We start from the raw sequence: 9,880 nt of genomic DNA on the forward strand, positions 1-9,880 counted from the left end.
TCAGTGGTAAAGAATCTGCCTGCCAATGCAGGAGATATAGGTTCGATTCCTGGTCCAGGAAGATCACACGTGCTGCGGAGAAACTGAGCTCCTGTGCCACAATCCCTGAGCCTGTGCTCTAAAGGATGGGAACTGCCATTACTGAGGCCAAGCACCACAACTCCTGAAGCCTGGGCGCCCTGGAGCCTGTGCTCTGCAAAAGAGTAGCCACCACGGTGAGCAGCCCACGCCCTGCAACTAGAGAGTAGCCCCTACTGTCTGCAACTAGAGAAAAGCCCATGCAGTAACGAAGATCAAGCACAGCCAAAAGTAAATAAATAAATAACATACTGTAAACCCAGTGAAAAAGCAGTCACACATTCTACCTCCTGTTCTAGTCCCACAGCCTATAAAGGTGAACCAGCTGGAGCTGGCTGGGGGAGGACGCAAGTTTGTTTCAGAGGGACTGTCTGAGAGATGACAAGGGTCTCCAAACACAGGGAAGGAAGAGATATCACTTTGTGAAAAATCAATTCTACACTTTTTTCCAGGCCTGGAGAAAGTACAAGGTACATATAATGGAAGTCAACTCTCAGAGGATATCAAAAAGGGAATTTACAAGTCATTACTTGTAAAACCTGCATGTTCAAATTAGCACACAATCATTTCAGCTTTTCAAAATATAGTCTTATTTTAACTTTCAAATAAAGGAAACAGATCAAATAAGTTTTTGGATGTTTGAACCTATCTATACCTTGTGAAAATTAGTGCCAAATACTCACTGGCTTTGTCATACACAATAAATGAAATTTTGAAATATTTTTCACATTTGCTTTAAAAGATACTAATCAAGAGTTGGTTGTTAATTGAGTATCTTCATGTCTCATAATGAAATTAATAACACAAATTGTTCTAAAAATGATTATAAAAACCACTCTACTGATGTAAATTGTATAGAGGAGAATAGCTTCAGGTTAGAAGAAGAATGATTTGTGAGTAATACTGTGAGGAAAACAAAGCAATAATAACATCCTAGAAGGAAAATTTACAGGCACACGGGGGACCCTGTGGCAAAGAAGGAGCCAAACCAGTGTGGGTCTTAAAGGTGTTTCTCCATGGGGATTATTGATGACAATAACTGTTACATATTGATTTCTGACATATCTAGCCCTTGAGTCCTACAGTCCAGAAAAGAAACGGTTTACACTATAATTGTCATGATGACAAATATAAATTGAAAAACAGATTCTTAACAGCTTCTGGGCAGAAATTCCTTTTTACATGGTGATCGTGAGTGTGCATTTCTCTGTAACTTCAACTGTCACACAGGGCCAAAGGAAGGAAATAAAAAATCTCCATAGAATGCATAGTGTGGACAGACATCAATGAGGTTACTTCACATCCAGCAATTTTGTTAGTACCCTATCTGAGAAAGAAAGTTTGTTTCCAAAATGCTAATTCCACAACCCAGCTTTGGGCAGGAAATCAAACACAACTAGCCAAAAGAGCTGTGACTCAGAGAAAATCTCTGGAGAAGGCATGCATCACTAATCATGCCTCAACATCCTGTTAATCAGTCAAAAATTGTGTCCCAAATATTCAATTCATAGGAGATCCCTTCATAAGAAACATAAGAATTAAGTCACTAAGCTCCAAAATTGACATTAATACCACTAGTGTCGATATTAAATATATTGGAATGAAATCAAACATTTAACCCAATAAACAAATTGTGACTCCTTCACCATCCCACTGGGGCCCAGTAATGATTCAGAGCACATAATGACTTCAACCAAAGTTTGGGTGAGTTTGTTTTTCAGTTGCTTTTTTTTTTTTCCTTAAGTTTTTATTACTATTATGGCAAAAAAAAAGTAAACTGTTAAGTTCTTCTGTTGTTTATAAAAAAGTCAAACTTAAAGCATAAGTTAGAAGAGGCTGTATATATAAAAAGACCTCCAAATGGTCTGATGTGACAATTTTTAAGTGCGATTTGAGGCAAATACCTCGAATCATTATAAAAGTTCTAAATCTAAAGACTTTGTTCAGAAAAAAGACTAATAGAAATTATGTCAGGGATAATTTCTGTAATCATATTCTGGTGCTCTCAGTTAAGTAGCAATCTGAACAATGCTCTCTCAGAGTGCTGATTGACCATAGCCATTACAGGATAAGGAGGGGAAATATAACCAAGAAGAGTTTTCATTTCAAAATATTTTTTAGAGGTCTATAAGCTTTAGTAAGAATTTTAGTATGAAATACCTGTAAATGTAACTGTAAAATGTAAATGTAAAAATGTAATACCTGTCAATGTAAAAATAATCTATAAATGTAAAAATCTAGTGAAAATGCATTGATTCTGGAAGAAGCATGTATCGGGCACATATGAGTTATCTTTTTTTCAAAGGTTTGCTCTCTGTCTATGTTAATGATCAATATTATCCAAGATGCTCACATTCTCATGTCTTTACTTATTCTTAAAATGTATTTAAATACACTTATAAAATCATAAAGAGTTGGCTTCTTCTTTTATAAAAATAAATGAGTAAAGTGGCTCTTTTCAAAATTTTATTCTTTTATTAAGCACCACCAATGTGGTTTGTAGGAAAACAGTAAGATCTGAAAGAGGCCAAAAAAAAATGCAAAATCAAAGAAAACTTCAAAAAACATGACATGTTCAAGAAATACAGATAGTACAATAGACTGGAATTTTGTAGTGCAGCAGAAAGCTTGAAAGTGGTATATCTATGCAAATTCTAGGGTAAACACTAAGATGAGACATGGCATGATCAGAATGACATTTAATAATAGTGATTTCAATGGGAATGTGTGATGAAACATGATTGACAAAAGGGATTAACATCCAAGCCCTTTGATGTGAAATTCCTGATGGTTTCTCATATACCTATGGCTGATTCACGTTGATGTTTGGCAGAAACCAACAAAATTCTGTAAAGCAATTATCCTTCAATTAAAAAAAGTAAATTAAAAAAAATGTAACTAGAATATTCAAGAGTCTCCCAATCATTTGTTGTCTGTTAACGAATTTTCAGTGTTTACTTACAGGAGGTTTGTTTTCCCAAAGCACAAAGAGATTTCTTTTGGTTCTGAAGGATGAGAAGATAAAACATGTATCCACACATAGCCTGACTAAATCTAAGCCACAACCTTGACCATATACATTTAAAATGGGTACCACATAAATTAATATGTAGATAGGACTATATGTAGAGGGCACTTCTTCTTGTTCAGTCACTAAGTCGCGTCCCACTCTTTGAGACCCCATGAATTGCAGCATGCCAGACTTCTCCATCCATCACTATCTCCCTGAGTTTGCTCAAGTTCACGTCCATTGAGTCAGTGATACCATCGAACCAAAACATCCTCTGTCATCCCCTTCTCCTCTGGCCCTCAATTTTTCCCAGCATCAAGGTCTTTTCCAATGCTTCAGCACTTTGAGTCAGGTGGCCAAAGTAATGGAGCTTCAGCTTCAGCTTCAGCTTCAGCATCAGTCCTTCCAATATATATATTCAGGGTTAATTTCCCTAAGGATTGACTGGTCTGATCTTGCTGTCCAAGAGACTTTCGAGTCTTCTCCAACACCACAGATTGAAAGCTCAAGTCTTCCATGCTCAGCCTTTTTTATGGTCCAACTTTCACATCCATTAGAGGCCACTAATTTTCCCATAATGATGCAATATGTAGAACAGAATAAGGGCCCCTGAAAGATATTAATTTCTTAATCCCAGCAATTTGTAAATATGCTATTTTATGTGGCAAGTGGGAATTAAGTTTGCAGATGGAATAAATTTGCCAATAATGAATTAGAAACAGAATTTACTCTGCATCATCTGAGCAGACCCAATGTAATCAGAAGGTCCCTTTATATGTGGAAGAGGGAGAAGGAAGAGTTAGCTTCAGAGTACTGTGCTATGAGAAAGACTGGCCATTGCTCCCTTTGAAGATAGAAAGGAGATATGAGGCAAGGAAAGAGGGTAGCCTCTAGAATCTGGAAAAGGCAAAGAAATAGATGCTTCTGTAGAGCCTCCATAGGAAATGCAGTCCTGCTGGCGTGTTGATTTGGGCCCAGGAATACCCATTTTGCATTGCCGACCTCTCTAAATGTAAGACGATGACACTGTGTTATGCTGAGCTGCCATGTTATACGGTACAGCAGCCACGGAAAATTAATAAGAATGCTTTGACTTATCTACTTGCACTAAGCACATTTGTACCCTTGTGCTAAGGCTCGAAAGACCCAACAGATATCGCATAGGAGAATTTTTTGTTTGGTTTATTCTCATTTCTCCCTTGACCTATCCTCCTATAATAACCTCTCCCTCTACAAACATAGAAAAGCCAAAAACTACAGTTTCTATAACTGAACGGCTATGTATTTATGACATATGAGTATTTGCGATGTTGTTAAAAAAAATGACAGAGAACAGTATGTATAGAATTCGACTGCTATAATGAGTATGTCAGGATATTATTTATATATAATTAGCCCAATAAAATATTTTAAAAAATATTTATATTTACTCTGAAAGTTTTTTCATCATTGCCACCAGAACCCAGCTGACTCATAAACCTACAGAGGTGTGGAAGAAGAAACATTTTCCCCTTCCATACTTGGGGTCATATATGTGACTGCAGCACATATAAGCATACACACTGAACTGGTCTGCAATGTCCTTGTGCCCTTGAGGCAAATTCCTGCCGTGGTGTGAACTTGACCTGATTTGTACTGACATCCAGGGCTCTGCCTAGAAAAATGCCTCCTGCAGAGAGGTGCCTTCAGGTCACTCTTGTTTGGGATAGAACATTAGATTCCACATACACAGTTATATCTTTGTAACCTTTAGATACTTTTGTTTTAGGAAGAAAAACATTTTCAATTTCTATCATTACAACATTTTTTAACTTCAAAAATAAATTCTCCATCCTAACAAACCCAGACACAGTAAAACAATGACACTATCATATTATTAAAAAGAGACAGACTACATGGAATTACAATAAAAACCTGAAATATTCTTCTCATTAGATTCAGAGAGCCAGCTCTGGGACTTGTCAGGTGTGATACTTGATGACAATAAGTGCAGTTAATCTTGCATAAAATTTTGCCTAATCCTATAATACAGAAAAGTTTTTTTTTATCAGCTAATAGGTTATTTTGAAGTGAAAAGAAGGTATTTATCAACTAGGTCAAGAGGAGTAACAAAATTGGAAATAAAAAATCAAAGACAAAGAATGTATACAGAATGAAGTCAGTAGATTTTCAGCAACATTGCAACCCATGTGAAGGCAAATAAGTTTTACTTTGTTTCATTTTTAACCAACGTCCACCTAATAATATTTTTCTAATGTCAAAGTAGCAAATAATTTGCTGTTTTATATGCATAAATGGAAGTGGACAACATAAAATGAGAGGGTTGAATGGGATCACTGACTCAACGGATAGGTTTGAGCAAACCCTGGGAGGTAGTAAAGGACAGGGAAGCCTGGCAAGCTGCGGTCCTTGGGGTCGCAAAGTGCTGGACACGACTTAAGGACTGAACAACAGCAGCAAATGCATAAATATATACATGTACGTACATGCCTACTGCAAGCTTAAATGCTCTATCAGAACTATTATTTGTGTAATTTTAGGTCTGATATTAAATTGTAAATGGAGAATGTTGCTACTATATGCCATAATTTAAGGTTGTCTTTAAGAGTAAAACTAAAAATAAATAAGAATAAAAAAAGAGTAGCATTAATAGCTACCTCCCTTTTAAAATAACAGAACAGAGGCCTTCAGGTATGATGCAAGCCTGACAAACTATTTTAGATTTGCAACACTGATATCACCAAGTTAGCACCTTTTAAATAAATAATAGACACTTGTCACTTGAAACATTCATTATTAATGGGAATTTTTATTGACATCAAGAATAATTTAACTATGGAAGTTTACTTTATGTATATATATAATAGTGCACTAACCAGTCCATTCTGAAGATCAGCCCTGGGATTTCTTTGGAGGGAATGATGCTGAGGCTGAAACTCTAGTACTTTGGCCACCTCATGCGAAGAGTTGACTCATTGGAAAGACTGTGATTCTGGGAGGGATTGGGGGCAGGAGGAGAAGGGACGACAGAGGATGAGATGGCTGGATGGCATCACTGACTCGATGGACGTGAGTCTGAGTGAACTCCGGGAGTTGGTGATGGACAGGGAGGCCTGGCGTGCTGCGACTCGTGGGGTCACAAAGAGTCGGACACGACTGAGTGACTGAACTGAACTGAACCACAAGTTATAGCTTAATGCATTTTCAGTTTATGCACTCATATAACACTACATAGGTATATAAATTAGGAAATATTTTACATTGTATTTTAAAGCATCAATGGAGTTTTCATTTTCTAAAAGAGAAGAAGATCAAATCTAAAAAAATGTTTAAAAAATAACTTTGCAAACTTGCATAATTTAGAAAGAAAATTTATGTTGAATATCATGAAAATAAACCAAAGAGTCAGAGAAATCAGCAAACATATGCTCCAAGCAAGATCAGACCCACAAATCTCATTTATTTTTTGATAGTTGTTAGACTAGACATCAGGGAGTTGTTGATGGGAAACAACAGTGGATCTACCATATTGAATTTGAAGGAATCAACATGAGTTTACAACATGCAATACTTGTGCAAATAGTCAGAGAAAGAGGATTCAAAAAAAGATTCCACATTGCTGGAATTATTTGTGTTAGAGACAATTTTAAGGTTGGCTTGTTCTTTCATGCCTGACAATGTTTAGAAACCAGAATTCTAACATTTTCAGAATTATTTTTGTTCTTTGTAAAGCACCTAAAAATAACCACTGAGAAGTGGAGCTTATCTTTAGAAATTTGAAGTAAAGCTGTGAATCATATTAATACTTAAAAAAATTAAAGCAGCTTCACATTAATTAACATCAAGTGAATTTGGAAAGCAGCCAAAAGAAACACAATACACACACAAACAAAAAATACTTTGTGTTTTTTTCTAAAATAAGTGATTGTCTTTTAGCATGAATTCAAAGTACCTCATCATTTAACTCTCAAATCTTACCCTCAAATGTCATGCACTCAAGGCAAGACCTTTGAAATGTTTATATATATGAGAATATGTTTATATCTATATGAGAATATATTTATCCTATTCTCTTACAATACAGGGACAAATGAATCACTTCAGGGGTATTCACCATACAGTTCTCTGGGCCCTACATTCAGAGATCTTGATTTGGAAAATCTGTGACAGAAACTGAATTCTGAAATTGTAAAATATACTACTCAGGTGATTCTGTTGAAAGTAATTCAGTTCGTAGCAACTAGTAGGACTGACTCAGAAATATAAGTACTTCCATTTATGATATTGCCTATAGATATATTTCACAATATTTAGTGATTTATCTAATAGTTTTGATTGCATTATTGCTCAGAGCCATCCCAAATGCATGTGAAGACACAAGTCAAGAAAGTTGCATTAATTCTTCAAACATATAATACGGTTGGTTAAAACATTATTAGTTTAGCTAAATGTTCTATACCTCTACTTTGCAACGAGATAGATACTGAGATTATCTGAATTTACTGAATTACTATAAAATAATTTTATTTTCCCATAAAAACATAAATTAGAGCTAAAGTTCAACATTTTCTTAATCAGAGCCTGTTTTGACAAGGCAGAATGATGAATAAAACTGTATGTACCATATTACCATCTATAAAGAGGGTGGTATAATAATATCAGTGTACAATGTGTGTGTGGTGTATGTATGTGTGCATGTGTGTGTGTGTGTGTGTGTGTGTGTGTCCAGGCGTGGTCTACCTTAGTTAGGTTACAAAAAGCTTCTCTGAAGAGATAATACTGAATTAACAACAAAGTGAGCTAAAGAAGAAAAGTGGCCAGAAGTTTCCATTTAGTAAAATATTAGGTTCTGTTATATAGCATTACACTTAGAGATGTTTTCCTTTTGCAAAGAAACAGGGAAAAGAAAATTAATACGGAATGTCAATTCTGCATCAAGCAGTCTTTTATCTTGTTTCCCATATATTGCATTTTTTAAATTGTCTTTTTAATTAATTAATTTATTTTTAATTGAAGGATAATTGCTTTACAGATTGTTGTTGTTTTCTGTCAAACCTTAAATATGAATCAGCCATAGATATACATATATCCCCTCCCTTTTGAACCCCCCTCCCATCTCCCTCCCCATCTCACCCCTCTAGATTGATACAGAGCCTCTGTTTGAGTTTCTTGAGCCATACAGCAAATGGAAGAGAGGGTGAGATGTATGGAAAGAGTAACATGGAAATTCACATTACCATAAGTAAAACAGATAGCCAATGGGAATTTGCTGTATTTGCCATATATTGTATTATTAGATTACCACCCAATATTGCCATTTCTACCAAACTCTGAAAAATATAATTTACAATGAGTTTTAAAGCCCAATAAACATAATAAACAGATAAAACATATAGCATGTTAAGAGTCATGTAAGTTCAATGAGAAAAAAACAAAATGGAACAGAAGTTAACAGGGAGATTCAGTGATGGGGTGATGGGTGGGAGGCAATCTGCAGCATTAAAGAAGGTGGAGAGACAGATTTTTTTGAGGAAGTGAGACTTGAGTGAAGACCAGAAGGAGGTAGAAGTAGCCAAGTGTATGTTAAGGAGGAGAACTTTTCTGACAGAGGAGGGAAAATCTATAAGAAAGGCAGTGATATCAAATATAACTGCAGGTTGAAGGGACACCGAGGAAGTCAAGATGGTAACAGGGCAGAGAGTTAGTGGGGTGTGCAGGGACTGGCCCCGAAGCCAATTAAGGCTGTTTGACTTTTACTCTGAACAAAGGGCGAGGTGTTAAAAGAGTGGGAGCACAGAAGTTTCTGGATCGGGGCTGCCTTTGACAAGGATCCCCACAACTCTGTTGAGTCACATGAGGATACACAGACACTAAATCTCCCTCTCAGATTCTCCTGCTGGTTCCTTCTCTTCTTCCGGATTTCTTAATATTGAAATGTCCTGGGCTCAAACTTTGCTCTTCCCTTCTCCGTCTACACTCACCCCCTTAATGCCTTTATCCTAAGCAGTGGCATAAAATATCATCTATATTTTGCCAAGTCCCAAATTCATATTTCCACCTGGTACCTCTCCTCACATTCCAATCACATGTACCCAAATGCTGCCTGAAAATCACTACTCTGATTCTTAATAACAGGTCTAATTGGGGCCTTCCCATCTTTCTCTTAAAATCTATTAGTTTTGTTGCCTTTTTTCTTTTAATTGGTCATTATTATCTTTCTGTCATTGCCAGGTCATGAGAGTTGACTTGAGAGTGTGGGGGTACTCTTTGTTCTTAATATGAACAGGTAAAGAATTGTATTTAGAGGATTCAAGGATAGTGGGAAGATATGGATGTTGGAGGTACATGGGTGGGACGATTCTTCACTCTCATGACTGAACAGGCTTCCTCGTAAGCTTTTCCCACCACTACCTCCAGGCTTGTGCAAACATTAAACAGGAAAGTTTCTAGTTGTTATTCTTCATGATCCCCAGATCCAAGAAAGCAGCACCTCTTTTGTTCTCGAGTAAGCATCCAGAAAACTCAAGGAAGACTTTTCCAAGGAAAACCAAATCTTGGGACACAGCCAAGATCAGGACAACTCTATTATTCATCTAGGGGACTTTACTGTCCTAAGACTAAAAACCAATCAGGGGAATGATGGTGGAGTAAAACACCAGACTATCTCACTGAAGTGTTGTGTCTTGGTTTATTCATAAACACAATAATCATTTGCCACGGAAGACTTATAGACTTCTAATGGAATGTGTTGTGCTGAACTCCAAATTTATAAAGCAAAACCAAATACCATGT

At 36.4% G+C, this 9,880-nt stretch overlaps 1 non-coding gene across 1 annotated transcript; it reads left to right on the plus strand.

Annotated features, from left to right (window-relative positions):
* Nucleotides 1-335: 335 nt before the first annotated feature.
* LOC147343535 (small nucleolar RNA SNORD22) lies at nucleotides 336-458 on the plus strand. The gene has a single exon (XR_015156522.1). It is a non-coding gene; the product is annotated as a small nucleolar RNA SNORD22 (small nucleolar RNA).
* Nucleotides 459-9,880: the final 9,422 nt, after the last annotated feature.

Source organism: Bos grunniens, chromosome 27, assembly GCF_055505025.1.
Source record: "Bos grunniens cultivar Pamir isolate PY7600 chromosome 27, Bosgru_T2T1.0, whole genome shotgun sequence".
Taxonomy (NCBI): Eukaryota; Metazoa; Chordata; class Mammalia; order Artiodactyla; family Bovidae; genus Bos; species Bos grunniens.